Source organism: Macrotis lagotis, chromosome 7, assembly GCF_037893015.1.
Source record: "Macrotis lagotis isolate mMagLag1 chromosome 7, bilby.v1.9.chrom.fasta, whole genome shotgun sequence".
Taxonomy (NCBI): Eukaryota; Metazoa; Chordata; class Mammalia; order Peramelemorphia; family Peramelidae; genus Macrotis; species Macrotis lagotis.
In genome coordinates this window covers 20330327-20346432 of record NC_133664.1, presented here as the reverse complement: position 1 = coordinate 20346432, position 16106 = coordinate 20330327, and positions in this window count along the sequence as shown.

Sequence of the window (16106 nt, the reverse complement as noted above, 5' to 3'; positions counted from 1 at the left end):
TTATTAATTCAATAGTTTTTTTTTGCTTTCAATTTTATTAATTTCTCCTTTAATTTTTAGAATTTCTAATTTGGTACTTAGTTGGGGATTTCTGATTTGTTCTTTTTCTAATTTTTTTTGTTGCATGTTTAGTTCATTGATTTCCTCTTTCTCCAATTTATTCATGTAAGCATTTAGAGCTATAATATATCCCCTGAGAGTCGCTTTGAATGAATCCCATAGGTTTTGGTATGTCGTTTCATTATTATCATAATCTAGGATAAAGTGGTTAATTCTTTCTATAATTTCTTTTTTGGTCCACTCATTTTTTAAGATAAGGTTATTCAGTTTCCAATTTGCTCTGGGTCTATATCTCCTTGGCCCAGTATTGCATATGACTTATTGCATTGTGATCTGAGAAAGATGTATTCACTAATTCTGCCTTTCTGCAGTTGATCATTAGGTTTTTATGTCCTAGTACATGGTCAATTTTTGTATACGTTCCATGTACTGCAGAGAAAAAGGTATATTCCTTTCTATCCCCATTCAGTTTCCTCCATAAGGCTAAGGTTTTTTCCTAAATTAAAGGTATTAGTCCTTGGTCTTTGTTCCAACTCCATAGTTCTTTCTCTGGATACAGATGGCACTCTCCTTTGCGGACAGCCCCAAATTGTCCCTGATTGTTACCCTGTTGGTATGAGCAAGTCCATCAAGGTTGAACATCACCCCCATGTTGCTGTTAGTGTGTACAATGTTTTTCAGGTTCTGCTCATCTCGCTCAGCATCAGTTCATGTAAATCCTCCCGGGATTCCCTGAATTCCCATCTCTCCTGGTTTCTAATAGAACAATAGCATTCCATGACATATACCGCAGCTTGCTAAGCCATTCCCCAATTGAAGGACATTTACTACATTTCCAATTCTTTGCCACCACAAACAGGGCTGCTATAAATATTTTTGTACAAGGGATGTTTATACTCTTTTTCATCATCTCATCAGGGTATAGACCTAGTAGTGGTATTGCTGGGTCAAAGGGTATGCACATTTTTGTTGCCCTTTGGGCATAGTTCCAAAAAGCTCTCCAGAAGGGTTGGATGAGTTCATAGCTCCACCAACAGTGTAATAGTGTCCCAGATTTCCCACAACCCTTCCAACAATGATCATTATCCTTTCTGGTTATATTGGCCAGTCTGAGTGGTATGAGGTGGTATCTGGTGCTTTTCTATAAAGAATTAATTATTATCATCTCATCCTCTTGCTGTAATCATGGTCATTTTCCCTTTGCCTCATGCTAGAAGAAGAGGGAGAAAGTGATATTCTCTGGTTTTTTTAGTAGATAAAAAGTCTACCAACCTCAGTCTAGGCCACCTAACATGCTTAGGAAGACCATTCAGCCTGGTCTGATAGGCTATGGAGGACATCCCCAGCCAATTCTCATGGAACTGGTTGGTTTGAAACATTGATGAGAAGGTCTACTCCAGGGACTTCTTGAAAGATCAGGTCCACTCTCTTCCTTCCCCTTCCTCTTCTAACCACTGTTTTCCCTCCTTGGCTAGCATTATAAGCTATAATATATGAATCATTGATTTTGAAATGGAAGGACAAAAAAGATCATCTAATAGAACAGCCTCCATCTTACAGATGAGGAAACTAAGATCTAGGAATGTAGTAGGGTCATTCATCAATGGAAGGGACCTCAGAAATCATATAATCCCACACCCTAATTTTATAGATGAGGAACTGAGACCCAGAGAGATCAGTCATGAGAGATGTAATTGGAATCCAGATGTTCTGATCAAATTCTCTGCCTCCTCTATACTACATTATTCAGTAGGTCAGAGTGGAAAGAACTCTGATTATGGGATCATAAGCCCTGGGTTTGAATCCTGACTGCCACTTGCTTCTGGTATGACCTTTAGCCATGGATCACTTCTCAGGATCATGGTTTTAGATGCAAAAAAAAAATATATAGAACAAAGGAAACCAATGATTTTGAAATAAAAAATATAATCCCCCCCTTCCAAGTTTATGGATCCTTTTAAATCTATCCACACACCCATCAGGGATCCATGGATCCCAAGTTAAAAAGCATCATTCTCTAAAATCAGACTTATCAGAACTTAAATCCCAGCAGGCCTCATCAGGTGGAGAAGGTTCCAAATATGGAGCCTGTAGTAGACTATCTCTGCCATCACAGGATTGACCTAGCTGAGTCTCAGAGGCTTGATCACCAGTTTGGTTGCAGATAGTGACAGGACTGGATTAGAACTCCAATATCCCTCTTAAAATCCTAAGAGGACTCCTAGTCTTTTTTGTTGGAAGGAGCTCTCAAGGACAGGGTAGGGGTTGGTGGCAAATGGTAACTGCCCACACTACTCTCACAAAAGAGTATGCTGGTCCCTCTGGTCCCAAAATTGATCACTTGGGTATTCCTCCTTTAGAAAGCACTCAATGAGGTTTCTCCTCCATGAACTTAGTGTTCATAGGAGTTGTTTTTCTCATTCCTTCAGAAGTCAATCATATTTTGACTTCAGTAGATTACAAAGCATTAGTATTCTCCAGGTACTATGCCATGGGGATACAAAAAAAAATTTAAAAACCATTTGCTGGCATCAAAGAGATCTCATTGTAATGGAGGAGAGACAACAGATGGGTGACTAGGTACATAACAAAGTATGTACAGAGGAGACAGAGGGAAAGTGCTACAATGAACCAATTCAATTCAATATAACTCAACAAATATTTATTGAGCATCTACTATGTGTCAAACATTTGGGAATAGGAAGGGACTTGGGCATGGACATAGGGTGGGGGCTCTTTCACCCAGTCTGTTCCCATTCCTTGTTTCTGATAAACAGTCCATTTGCTTTCTGTATTGACTGAGTATTCTTCAGATAAAATTGGTTTCTCTAAGATATTGTGCTTTGCGAATATGTATGTGTGTGTGTGTGTGTGTGTGTGTGTGTGTGTGTGTGTGTGTGGGTGTGGGTGGGTGTGTATGTGTGTATGTCTGTGTGTGTGTGTGTGTGTGTGTCCTTGTGGGAATTAAAGGAGTAAAGAGAGTGAAAGAATGGGATTATGGTTACTGGAGAACAGAGAGAGAGAGAGAGAGACAGAGAGAGAGACAGAGAGAGAGACAGAGAGACAGAGACAGAAAGACAGAGAGACAGACACAGAGAGAGACAGAGACAGAGACAGAGAGATAGAGAGAGAACCAAATTTTTATTGAAAATTGCTAGGGTGGGGTGGCTAGGTGGCACAGTGGATAGAGCACTGGCCCTAGAGTCAGGAGTACCTGAGTTCAAATCCAGTCTCAGACACTTACTAATTACCTAGCCGTGTGGCCTTGGGCAAGCCACTTAACCCCATTTGCCTTGCAAAGAAAAAAACCCTAAAAAAACAGAAAATTGCTAGGGTGTTCAGCTCATACCTGAACAGGAGCCAAAGGAGATTTTTATTAAAAACCTCTCATTAAACTCTCAAAAGCAGAGCTCAGAATGCATCCAGCCTACCTGGCCTTTCCTGGATACACTGAATTAATGTGGGGTGAGGGGGAAGTTTTGTCTCGAGTTCCTGGGGTGGGGAGTGGGGTGTGTGGCCCTGACCTCTTCCTCTCCTAACTTTTCTCCAAGCAAAGATCCCAAAGGCCTGAGGATCACCAATTGAGCCCCAATACCTCCATCATGGGTGAAGTCTCAGGTTACAATGAAGGGATCTCCTTGCCCCCCCCACTGACCCCTTCAAAGGAATGTCCTTGGGGATGCCATCTCTTCAGGGAGATTTCCCAGGTTCCCTGAATCGGAAAAGAGTCTGATTTTTCAGGTTCCAGTTGATCTAATTATTCAGCTCTTGCAACATCCCTTTGAATCTGCTTTTGCTGAAGTCTTTCCCCTTCTTTGTGGTTTAAACGTAACTGAGCTTTGTCTTCTTGTTCCTTGGAGGATCTACAGTTGGGATTCCCTTGATGGTAAACTCAATAAACTCCAAGACAAGTTGGATGTACTGGGGTTTAGTTTTTCCTGTGTCACTCACAGCCCCAACCTGTGACAGTAGGAGTGGAGGCCTTGATTAAATTTCAGTCGTGCCCAGGGGGCACCTGAAAGGAGAGCCTGGGAAAGAGCATCTCTGCCCATGTGAGGGTAGGGGTCGTCCAAGGGAGTGTAGTTAGTTTGCCTGCTAACCTCAATAACTACAACCCTTAACCACAATTATACATGAAATTAATGCTATAAGATTAATCCTCTGAAGCATAAACCATTTTGTGGCAGGAAAGGCCTGGGTAATCTTTTAACAACTTTGCACCCAAGAGAAAAAGAATTCATAAATCTGAGTTGAAGTTGAAGCCTCACTTCTCACATGAGCTGTGTTTACATGGCCAGTTGTATTGACCTCACACAGTCCTAGGACTGAGCAGCTGAAATCATATTTTTTTTTTTGTTAAGACGACCAGGATAGATTTTTCACAACTGCCTGGGAATGGACCCTTATCACTAATGAGGGGGAGTGAGGGATGGATTATTATACAATGGCTCTATCAGTCCCAAAGACAGAGATTGTCTCCTTCTGGGACCTAGGGCAAATTGTCTCATTACATTCTCCTATTCCTTCTCCCCCTCCTCCAATCACACATACACACACACACACACACACACACACTCACTCACTCACTCACCATACCCCACCACCAAATTAGACACTATTCATTCCTTCCCTCATTGAATTGTTACCAGACTCATTCTGTAGGATGCAAGTATAAAGACAGGCATTCATGAGAGAGAGAGACAGAAAGAGACAGGGACACAGGGAAAAGCAGGTATTAAAGACAGAGAGGGAGAGAGGCAGAGAGAACTTGAGGGGGAGACAGATTGAGAAACAGAGAGATTTAGAAAGTAGAGAAGAAAGAGACTGAGACAGAGAAGAAGGAAGAAGAAGAGGAGGAGGAGGAAGAAGAGGAGGAGGAGGAGGAGGAGAAAAGGATGGACAGAAACTGAGAAGACACTATTTGACCCCGGGATGACAAAGCAGATCTCTGGACAAACAGCCCTGGAATGCTTTTGAGTCACCTGGAGAATGACAGCTGTGGGGTAGAGGAAGAGGCCCACTCAGTTTCTAAGAATGTGTCTTCATATATCACTCACTTATTTACACACAAGTTTGTGGAAGAACTGGATAAACCAAACAGGGGTTTAATGAGTTGGGTCCAAGCTTCCTGCTGTTGCCTTGCCTTGCCTTCCTGAGTTGTCACACTGCACCTCCCTGGCATTCAAGGGTTTCATGCCAACAGCCCCCTCCCTCCTCCCTTATCTCTTTGGCTTCCCTGCTTCAGAATACCCAAGAAGGAGAGACAGCAACCCCTGCCTTTTATCCTCAAGTCCCATTAACATCATTGTCTCTAATGTCTGTTTGGTGCCGAGGAGCCTCTGGGCTGATGCTGTGTAATGTTGAATCTTTAAAGAGACATAGGTCTGAACTTATATTCTAGGGGAAAGACCCAGACACACTGGAAGTGTGCCCATTATTACAAATGTAAGAAAAAGAAGGAAAAGGAACTATAACATTTCTGCTGTTTTTGTGAGGCCCCTGAATCACTCTATTTCATACATGAGTGCCCCATTTCCAACCTACCTTCAAGGCATGCTGTGGGTCAATACATTCAAAACTATAGTTCTTGAGCCCCCACTGATGTGTTTATTTTTTCCACTCAGGTAGAGGACACACATTACTTCAAACAGAAGACATTTAATCAAACATTATAGCAAATAAAATGTCAAAAGGATATCTACCTCAGGAACATTGAGGGTTTTATCTCCCACTGAATAAGCCAGTAAAAGTTGGGAAGGGCACATTTTCAGAGGATAAAAATAATAAGAGAATTTATGGTGATGGTGGTAGAGTGGTACATTTATAAATAACATTTATGACTTCAGATCATGGATGGAGGAAACATATGTAGGAAAAACATGCATCTAGGGTATATGTGTGGAGAGGTGCATGCAAAGAAACTAAGTGCAGAGGAACTGATACTTCTCGTGGAAGGGTCTCCTGCAATGTTTTAAGGCTTCCTAGTGGGCTCCACAATCCTCCTCTCTGCTGGGGATCTTTGGTGGTCTTGTAGTCACTGAACTTTTCTCTTCCATTTCTTTTTGTCTTCAGAGACTATCTCAGCTTTCACATGCCAGGGGACAGTTACTAGAAAGACTCTCCTAGAAAGACTGATAACTCTTTAGTTGGCTCAGAGGCTATGTGCCACCATCCATTGCGAAACAAAAGCTGAGAACATCCTCAGGTTAAACTTCAAATCTGTCCTTTGGACTACTACTGTATCTGGTCCTAAATCAGTTTGTTATCCCAGACAACTATCTGATATAGAATTAGAAATTCCTTATGCCCATCATTTAATCATGTGCCTCCAAGTCTCCTTACAAAAGGTTTTACTCAAAAGGATTCAGAGAAGACCGTTTTGTTCTCAAGATCTTTCCCAGATTGGCATGCTAGTGAATCCAAGGGGGGAAAAAAGAATATGAGGTTCCTTCTGATCACCTCAAACCTGGCTATGGAGAAAGGAAAAACCTTTAGGGATGCCCATCTTCCTCCCTCTACTACCACATTTCCCCCCTTTTACCCTGTCTTTGTACTCTAGAGTGTACAGAACCCATCAAGGACAAAAGAAGGAAAAACGGGTAAAATTAGAAATGATATCAGGAAAAATATCATAAAATGAAATCTGTCCTAAAGTGAAAAGAGTTACCCCAGGAGGGAGGGATTCTCTCTCCTTGGAGGTCTTCAAAGATAGCCTGGACTTTTACTTTCCTTTTAAGGTGTTCCTTGGAGGCAGGACACTAAGATCTCTGTTAACACTGAAATTCTGTGATTCTGTACTAATAATAACAGCTGACATATCAGATGGTGATTGAAGGTTTATAAAATATTTCATCCATTTGTCTATATTATATCCCCTTAGATCCCATCTATCAAAGAGGAGAGGGCTTTGAAAACCTTACCTCACAGGGAACTGACTCATGTAGGAACTGATGTAGGGTCCCTCATTACATTTCATCACACACTTCCAGAAAGATCAGTAGACCGCCCCCCCCCCCCCAAAGTGGGCAGGTAACCGATAGAGCTAGCATGCTAGCCCCCAGGGCTAGACTGTCATTGGCCAGTCCCTCATTATACTTGAATCACATAAATGTGAATTATTGTTATTATTAGTTCAATCCATAAACATTTATTAAGCACCTACTATAGAACCAGACCCTGTGCTAAGCATTGGAATCAGAAAAAGAGGCAAAAGACAGCACCTGCCCTCAAGAAGCTTACAATCTAATAACTATTGCACACTATTGCCACTTTCCAAAACTGAATCTCAGGAAAAGTCAATGACTCAGTGAAGAAGTGTTAGAGGTAATAATGAGACCCAGGTCTCCCCGGCTCAATATCCAACTGTCTTCCCACTCTCACAAAAGACTGTGATGGGCACTCCCCAAAATTACTGCTGCTTTGGCAGGACTCAGTCAGGAAAGGGAGAATTTGTTTTTGTGCCTGAGCCCTAACCCACAAAGTCTTCTTTGGGTTGGGGGTCAGAGGCACCATCCCTGAGAACGTGGCCAACATGAGAAAGACCAGACCAGACATCCGATCGCTTCCTTTGTCTTTTGTTTGGATCTTGGGGAATGGAGAGATGTCATTTTCCTTCCTTAGATAACAATCAGACAAATGGTACCTTTGGTTTAACAGGCAATAAGTGGATAATGGCATTGGATGCAGGCACAAATCAGAGCTCTGGTTGGTTGTTGTTAGCCTGGCATTGCTTCTGTCAATTTAATGTAAAAAGACAGCGTCAGACTGATAACAAGTCACAGAGGGATTGGAGGTAGCTGGGTGGTGGCTTTGAGGATGGATGGATGGGAGAATTGAGGGGATGATGATTGATTAATGACTTTTTGAAAACGAGTGAGATATTTGCTGAGTTGGTTGTCTTAATAGACAGGTGACTTGGGGGAATAGGGAAAGAAGAATATTTGTGAGAAATTGGGAGCCTCCAGAGGCATCCTAGAGCAGAGACAAAAAGCAGGTATAGAGTCAAAGAAGCTGGGTTAGACGGTAGGCTTTGACATCTTTTATTTACATGGCCTTGGGTTCACCATTCATTTCTGACTAGGTAATCTCCAGTTTAGCATCCTGTGAACACATCCAAAGAAAAGGGGAATTCCAGTGTAGACTTTCTCAATGACCCCTGTTCCCTAACACCATCCCCTGGTCTGGCTCCTAAAGCAGGGGAAGGGCAGAGGAGCAGGAGAAGGGGCTATGTAAAGACAGAGGAGGATTGTGGGGCAGCTGACAGGTACTATGCATGTAAATCAAAGCTTCTCAATGTGAATATATTTCAGGGGAGGCTACAAGCTTGAAATGGGGAAAATGCCATGTTTTTGTTTTCACCTATCTCAACTAAAATTTAATATTTTCCTCATTTAACACTAGGAAGGGAAGGGTCTTTTGACTCTACCAGCTTGCGAAGGAAGCTGCAAAAGGAAAAAAAAGTGAATAACCCTTGAATTCTAAAGAACTGTTGAAATAGCATGGTCCAGCACCTAGAGTCCAAAGATCTGGGTTCAAATCTCAGTCCTCTTGTTTAACTCTCTAGGGCTTCTTGACCAACCAATTCAGTCTCTGGGCCTCAGTTTCCTTATCTGTCAAATGAGGAGGAAACTCAACTGAATGATCTTGAAAGTCATCTCTGGCAGGGACATTTTATCATTTGGGGAATTCATTGCTCTTCTGCAAAGGAAAAATGGAAGCAAAGCAAAGCAAGGGTGTTTATTGGGGCAGCTAGGTGGTGCAGTGGATAGAGCACTGGCTCCAGAGTCAGGAGAGCCTGAATTCAAATCTGGTCTCAGACACTTAATAATTGCCTAACTATGTGACCTTGGGCAAGTCACTTAACCCCATTGTCTTAAATAAATAGAATTTTTAACAAAGGTGTTTATTAAACATCTACCATGTGCTAGACTCTGCTAGGTTTGGGGGTTACAAGGGCCTCAAGGTTTAGCTTCTGGAGCAGGCAAAGAACAAACCCAAATAAAAATGAAGTATATATAAATAATAAAAATTGACTTCGAGGAGATGAGAATACTGACAACTGTGGGGAGGGGTGTATAATGTGTGAGTATATATATATATATGTGTGTGTGTGTGTGTGTGTGTGTGTGTGTGTGTGTCTGTGAATGCAAGTTTGTGATTGTGTGTATGTCTATGTATGTGAGTGTGTGTGTATCTGGTATGTGCATGTGCAGGTTTGCATAACATTTATTTCTGGTTAAAAAGCCCTCCCCAAAGCAATTCCAATGGGAATAGCTTGTCATGGAAAGTAAAAAAAGCTATGGCTCTGCTCCCTTCCACGGTCGAAGCTAAGCTGGTGAAAGGGCTTCAGGATGTCCCTGCTTCTAAGGGAGAAAGACTTAAGGGTTCCCTGGGCTGCAGTAGGAGGGAGGGCTGCCATCCTAGACAAGTTTTCTCATTTTATGAGTGAGGAAACTGAGGCAGACAAAGGTTAAGTGACTCACCCAAGATCACCCAGCCAAGTGTCTCAGACAGGATTTGATTCCCAGTATTCCTGACTCTAGTTCAAATGCTCTACCTTCTACATGTTGAAGGATTCATAAAAGATGTTCATTAGCATAAGGAGGATTGATATCTTTTCCTTACTAATTGTGATGGATGTATTCACCTTTAGGTACTTTAAACATGTTTTTATTTTGAGCTTATGGGAAACCTGTCATTACCCATCTTCTATCCTTGATGCTGGGGGTAGAAGGGATATGAGGTTGGACTGCTGGCTTGAGAAGCTCTCAAAATCAGCCTTCTTGTATGCTGAGAGCCAATCTGGTAACATAGAAAGGACCAATGGATTTGACCCAGAATATAAAAGGAGGGGTGGTTTTATTTTATTGAGGAGCAATAGAGGCCAGGCTCTTCTGAACAAAGAAGTCCAGTGTGATTTAAAGCACACTGGGTTTGATTCATCTCCTCCATCCAACACTAGCTGTGGGACCCTGGACAAATCACATAGCTTCTCAGTCTCAGTTTCCTGCTCTGTAAAATGGAAATCATAATTCCTGCCCTGGGTTGTTGGGAAGTTCAAATGAGTCAACATTTCATGAAGTATTTTGCATCCTTATATATGAGTTGGCTCTTACAATTGTGGGATCAAGGGCAGAGGCTGCCAGGGCTCGGTCTGGGTCATTTATTTGCTGCCCACCAGCAGTTTAGAAATAGCATAGGATGACACTTAACTATTAGGATAAATTAGTCAAAATCAGAGGCTACCATGCTGAGGGTTAGGGGAGCCCCTCCTGTCTTCTCCCTACCCTTCCAAACAATGGCTTTGCACCAGTGGTCTCTATCTTCCCACCCTTCCTTGACTTCCACTTGTCCTGGGCTCAATTCCTAGTTAATGCTCTAGTCATGAGAGAACTTCCTAGGGAGAATCATGAAGAGATGCATTCTCTTACCTTTCTTCCTTTTCTGCCTACCCTATGCCTGCCTCTAGCATTTTCTTTAATATGGTGACATTAATTAAAGCAACAATGGGGCATCATCTCACAATGATCAGACTGGCCAAAAATGGAAAACGATTCATGTTGGAGAGGTTGTGAAAGGATTGGGACATGATGCATTGCTGGTAGAGTTGGGAATGGAGCCAAGCTTTCTGGAACGCAATATGAAGTATGCCCAAAGAGCAATAAAACTGATCATACCCTTTGACCCAGAAATTCCAATACTAGGTCTACATCCAGAAGGAATCATAAAAAAAAATGGGAAAAGTCCCACATGTTCCAAAATATTCCTAGCGGCTCTTTTTATAGTGGTAAAGAATTGGAAATTGAGGGGATGTCCATCCATTGGGGAATGGCTTACAAGTTATGGTGTATGAATGTTATGGAATACTATTGTTCTATAAGAAACCATGAATGGCCAGACTCTAGAGAAGCATGGAAAGAATTATAAGATCTGGTGCTGAGCAAAGGGAGTAAAACCAAGAGAACGATGTATATATAGCAACAACATTGTGAGTTGATCAACCTGGATGGAAGCAGCTCCTCTCAGCAGTTCAGAGAGCTAGGGCAATCCTCGGCTGACTAGGGACAATGCTCTCCCCATCCAGAGGAAGAAAACAAAACAAAACAAACAAAACCCTTCAGAATCTGATGAACATTACATTCACTTTTTAAATTTTTTCTCTTATTTCTTTCCAATACAATGGTTTTCTTTCTTTCCCCTTAATCCTAATTCCTCATACAGAAAATGACTGATCTGGAAACATGTTAAACACAAATGTCTATATAAAATCTTCTTACTGGACTGTTTGCCTCTGGGGGAGAGGGATGGGAAGGGAGGGTGGAAGGAAATTATGTACCCTTAAAATATGCAAATGCATGTGGATGAATGTTGGAAAAGTTTCATAACACGTATCTGGAAAAAATAAAATATCAATTAAAAAAATTTGGTGCCTTTTAAAAATTAACATCTTGGCTTCCCATTTTGAGATATTTGACCAGAAAGGAGAAGATTTGTATTCTGGAGTATTCAATCATTTTTCCCCAGGAGAGGTTACATGCCATTGTGGTTGTGAGCCAACATGGAAATACCATAGTTCTGGTCTGACCTCTGACACTGCCTGGTTGTATGACCCTGACCAAGTCACTTAACATCTCCTAGTTCTGGGCAGATCTCTAAGATTTTAAACTACAGAGAAGGAACTGAACTGCATAGGATAACATCCCAGATCTAGAGTCCAGTCCCTATCCTCCATTTTTTTAAAAGTATAATGGTGCTGTGGGCTGGAATTCTCATCTCAGGCTTTTGACTGAAGCAGTGATAATAAGCCCCTTTGAAATTTACCCTAGGTTGGTCTGCTCTATGGGGCTTTGATGTTTCTGCCCATGAATAAACTCTTCTTTTGTTTCCCCTTTCCCTGGTGGGCAGTGACAGCTCATTAAAAAGAAGCCTCTCAGAGAGAAGAGCAGTTTGACTTTGATCCCCCTTTTAGATCTTAGGAGTTTGGCCAATAGGAAGGTAGAAATTGTGATTTCCCATCTGGCTCTGAGCTGGGGACCTCATTTAATAACATGGATGCTAGCTCTGGCCCCCATCCCCCATCCCCCAAGGCTCTTCCAGAGATGCTCTGGTATCAATGGACTCAATTCTAGAGGCAACGAGAGCAGTAGCCATAAGGCCCAGCTCACATCATCTGCCCTTATCAGTCATAGCTCACACAGGTTGATATCCTCAGCACTGTGCAATCAGATTATTTAAATTCATAGAGTCTTTAAAAATAGTGGAAGCCCCTGGAATTGGGGGAAGAGAGAACTTTGTTGTGAAAGGAAAAAAGTATTGATTTTTTTCTTTTCCTGTTTAATTTGCTATCGTTACAATTTCTATAAACAGGAGATGAGAGTGTAAGCCTGTGAGGCTTCAGGACCCTCTCCATCAAGACCTAAGAAGAGGTCCCTCTAGCCTGTCTTCCTGGCAATCTCTGCCTGAAACAGCCTACCAAGGGAGGAGTGCAATCATTCCCTCAGAAAGGACTCTAGTAATGCAAAATAAGCCAATTATATTAATGAAGCCCCCAGGGAGCTTCTTCTAGAAGCACTCAACTGTCCAGTGGGGCTTTGTACCACCTGCCAGTCACCACTGGTTCTGAGGATCATGGGAGCAAAAGACCCTGAGCTGAGAGATGGATGGAACCTTGGCCTGAAAGGATCAGGCTTGGAAGGAACTCATTATACACATGAGGAAACTGAGGCCCACAGAGGTTCTGTGATTTGGGCAAAGTCACATAGTGAGTGAGGCAGCTAAGTGGCAAAGCAGATAGAGTACTAACCCTGGAGTCAGGAGGACCTGAGTTCAAATCTGATCTCAGACATTTAATACTTGCTTAACTGTGTGATCTTGAGCAAGTCCCTTAACCCCATTGCCTGGCAAAAACAAAAAAGTCACATAATAAGAGACAAAGTCAGAATTCTAACTCAGCTCTCCTAAAGTAAAAATCTGCATTCTTCGCTCTGTGTGTGTGTGTGTGTGTGTGTGTGTGTGTGTGTGTGTGTGTGTGTGATAGAGCTTTCCAAGCTTGTATTGGTCGGTTCTCCCACAGTCAGATACATCATATACTGATCTTGACATTGGGATTTTTTTTTGATCCTCTTTGAGTGTGATGGATAGCCAATAATGGGAATCTAATTCAATGCTCTCATTTAAAAGATGAAACTCGGACCCAGAGAGGTTTTCTTCCTCTTCCTCCTCTCCTTCCTCCTCATTATCACCGAGTAGTCTCAGATTGCAGAATCTCAGAGTTGCAAATGACTTCCCAGGTCACCAAGTCTAATCCAAACCCATCTACCACCACCACCACCACATCAGCCACAAAATGATGATTCAATTCAGTCTTTATTTGAAACCCCTCCTATCAAAGGGCCCCCCACTCAGATAAATGCTTCAATACTTTATGTATCATTTCATAGGATCCAGAATGAGAAGGGACCATAGAGGTCACCTAATTCTATTGCCCAAGGCAGCCAATGATTCAACTCCAATGATGAGGGTGGTTTTGGTTGTTTCCCCCCCCTTATATCAACCCTAAGTTTGCCTTTCTGAAGTTTACTCCTCATTCTGCTTTTGCTAGTCAAGAAAAATAAATGAGACCCTCCCCTTTCCTCTAGACTATCTCCAGTTTAAACCCTATGGTAGCCAGAACTAAAGAATAGTTATCTGGGTAGCTAGGCCCACTGGATAGAGTGTTGGACTCTAGAAGGTCCAAGTTCAAATCCTCCTTCAGATACCTATTTTAGCTGTGTGGCCCTGGCCAAGTTACTTAGCTTTTCCTCAGCCTCAGTTTCTCCATCTGTAAAATGGGGATAATAATAACTAAATCCCACAGGTAAGACACTAAATAAATGCAAGCGATATTCCAGATGTGGCCTTGTCAGGGCAGAATAACACAGTTCCCTCCCTCATTTCACTCATTCTGGACACTGTGCCTCTTCTCATGTGGCTTGGGAAATAACATTTGCAGAATCTCCTTTGAGAAGCCAAGACTATGTATTGGATCAACCCATCAAGAAGCATGAATTAAGAGTCTACTATGTGCTAGACACTATACTAAGAGGTGGAGGTTACAAAAAGAGGCAAAGGACAGTCCTTGCCCTCAAGAAGCTTAAAATCTAATGAGGATGGAGGATCTCATCCTCCAGAACATTGAATTTTCCCTGCCAATTCATTCAGTGTTCCAATTTATTATCCCTCCCCTAGTAAAGGAAGAAATTAGGATTTCCCTAAACCCAGGCTATTAGATACCAAGTTAGCAATTTGGTACAAAATAATATCGGATTTGGAGACAACTGACCTGGTTCTTCTTTCTACCTATGTTAACCTATGTGTCTCTTGGGTCTCAGTTTCCCCATCTGGTCACAGCAAACCATGGAAGGTGGATCTCGAGTGCCTTTGCCCCACGTGGTAAGATACCCTCACCTCCAGATTCTTGGCATTGTTACTGAGTGGCATCAGCTTGTTAAAGACCATAGGATCATAGCCTTAGAGTAGGAAGAGAGGTTTGGCATCATATGGTCTACAGAGAGGCACAGGAAAGAGCAGAGATCTGCCCTGGGCCATCCAGCTAGTGGGGCAGAACTTGGCTTGGAAACCAGGGTCTAGACATGAATCCACATTGCCTACTTTGTGGTTGAATAGATTCCTGAGAACCTCCTGCAGCTAAATAGTTAAAAATTAGCTTGTGAAGGACATTCCTGTGTGGGCTGGCAGGTTGCAGGCAGACAGAAGCCCCCACATTTCCCAGCAAGTGAAAAGCGGGGGCGCAAAGGCTTCTTTCTCCTCCCTGGCACCTCTGTCCTCTGAGACTGGCTGTTCTGGGGAAATAAAGGTGAACTCAATATATGCCTGCTAGTGCCTTGACACAGTGGCTAAAGTGATTACGGTTGTCATGGCAGCAATCGACATTTGGATTGTCCCCCCTCTGCCAGGGAAGGTCTGCTGTGCTTCTTGGTTCTGGCTGTTGTTTTCTTCTTTGACACTGTTGGAGGGATCCTTCATTGAGTAGAAAGTGTGCTGGGATTAGTTGGGGAGAGATGTGGGTTTGAATCCTGCCCTTGATCCTCATGGGCGAGTCACTTCCCATCTCCAGGCTCAGTTTCTTCATCTTTAGAATGGGGGTACTCATACAAGGAGTACCCATCTACCAGGATCATATGTGATCATGTGTTGGAGGAGCTTTGTAACATTTCAATCACTATAGAAAGGTGAGTTGTTACTGGTATTATTCTCTTCTGTTGCCTCATCACAGAACAGAAGTGACCTTGGTTTTATAGTGGACATGTCAGTAAATGCAAACTTTCACAGTTGGTGCCGGTGAGGGAAGGCTTCAGGTATGGGACTGAGGGTAGACCAACCCAGTCAAGGACAGTGCAGTTCATTATCAGATCAGCCAAAGGGAGATGAGTTATTCTGGCCACTGATCTTTTCAAAGACCCCTGGGGGACAGGGCTGATCGTGGGAACACAGATTTGGAACTGGAGGGCTCTTCAGAAGTGGAAAATGTGATATCTCTGAAGAAAAAGGACCTAGATTCAAATCCTCACTCTGCTCCTTGTCATCTGGGCCATTTGTAAAAGGAGGGCATTGGGCTAGATCATGGAAAGGGCCCTCGTTTTATAGAAGAGCCGGCATAGGGATAGAGAGGAAAAGACATTTGTTCATGAGAACATAGTAGTAAGAGACAGATATGTGTCAATGAAGGATGACCTATGCCATGTGAAGCAGCATGGCCACTGAAACTCTCTGGGATTTGGTTTCTTCTCCTGTAAAATGATGAGTTGGAGTAGAAGGTCGGTGAAGTCCCCTCTAGTCCTCTCTCTATAATTCTTAGTATTTCTTGGTCTCATCCATCAAATGTCCATTTGGTATCCCATTGGAGAGAAATATGGAAATTCTTTTGTTGTTTAATTATTTCAGTCATGTCTCACACTTTGGATTTTTCTTTTTTTTTGCAAGGCAATGGGGTTAAGTGACTTGCCTAAGATCATACAGCTAGGTAATTATTAAATATCTGAGTCTGG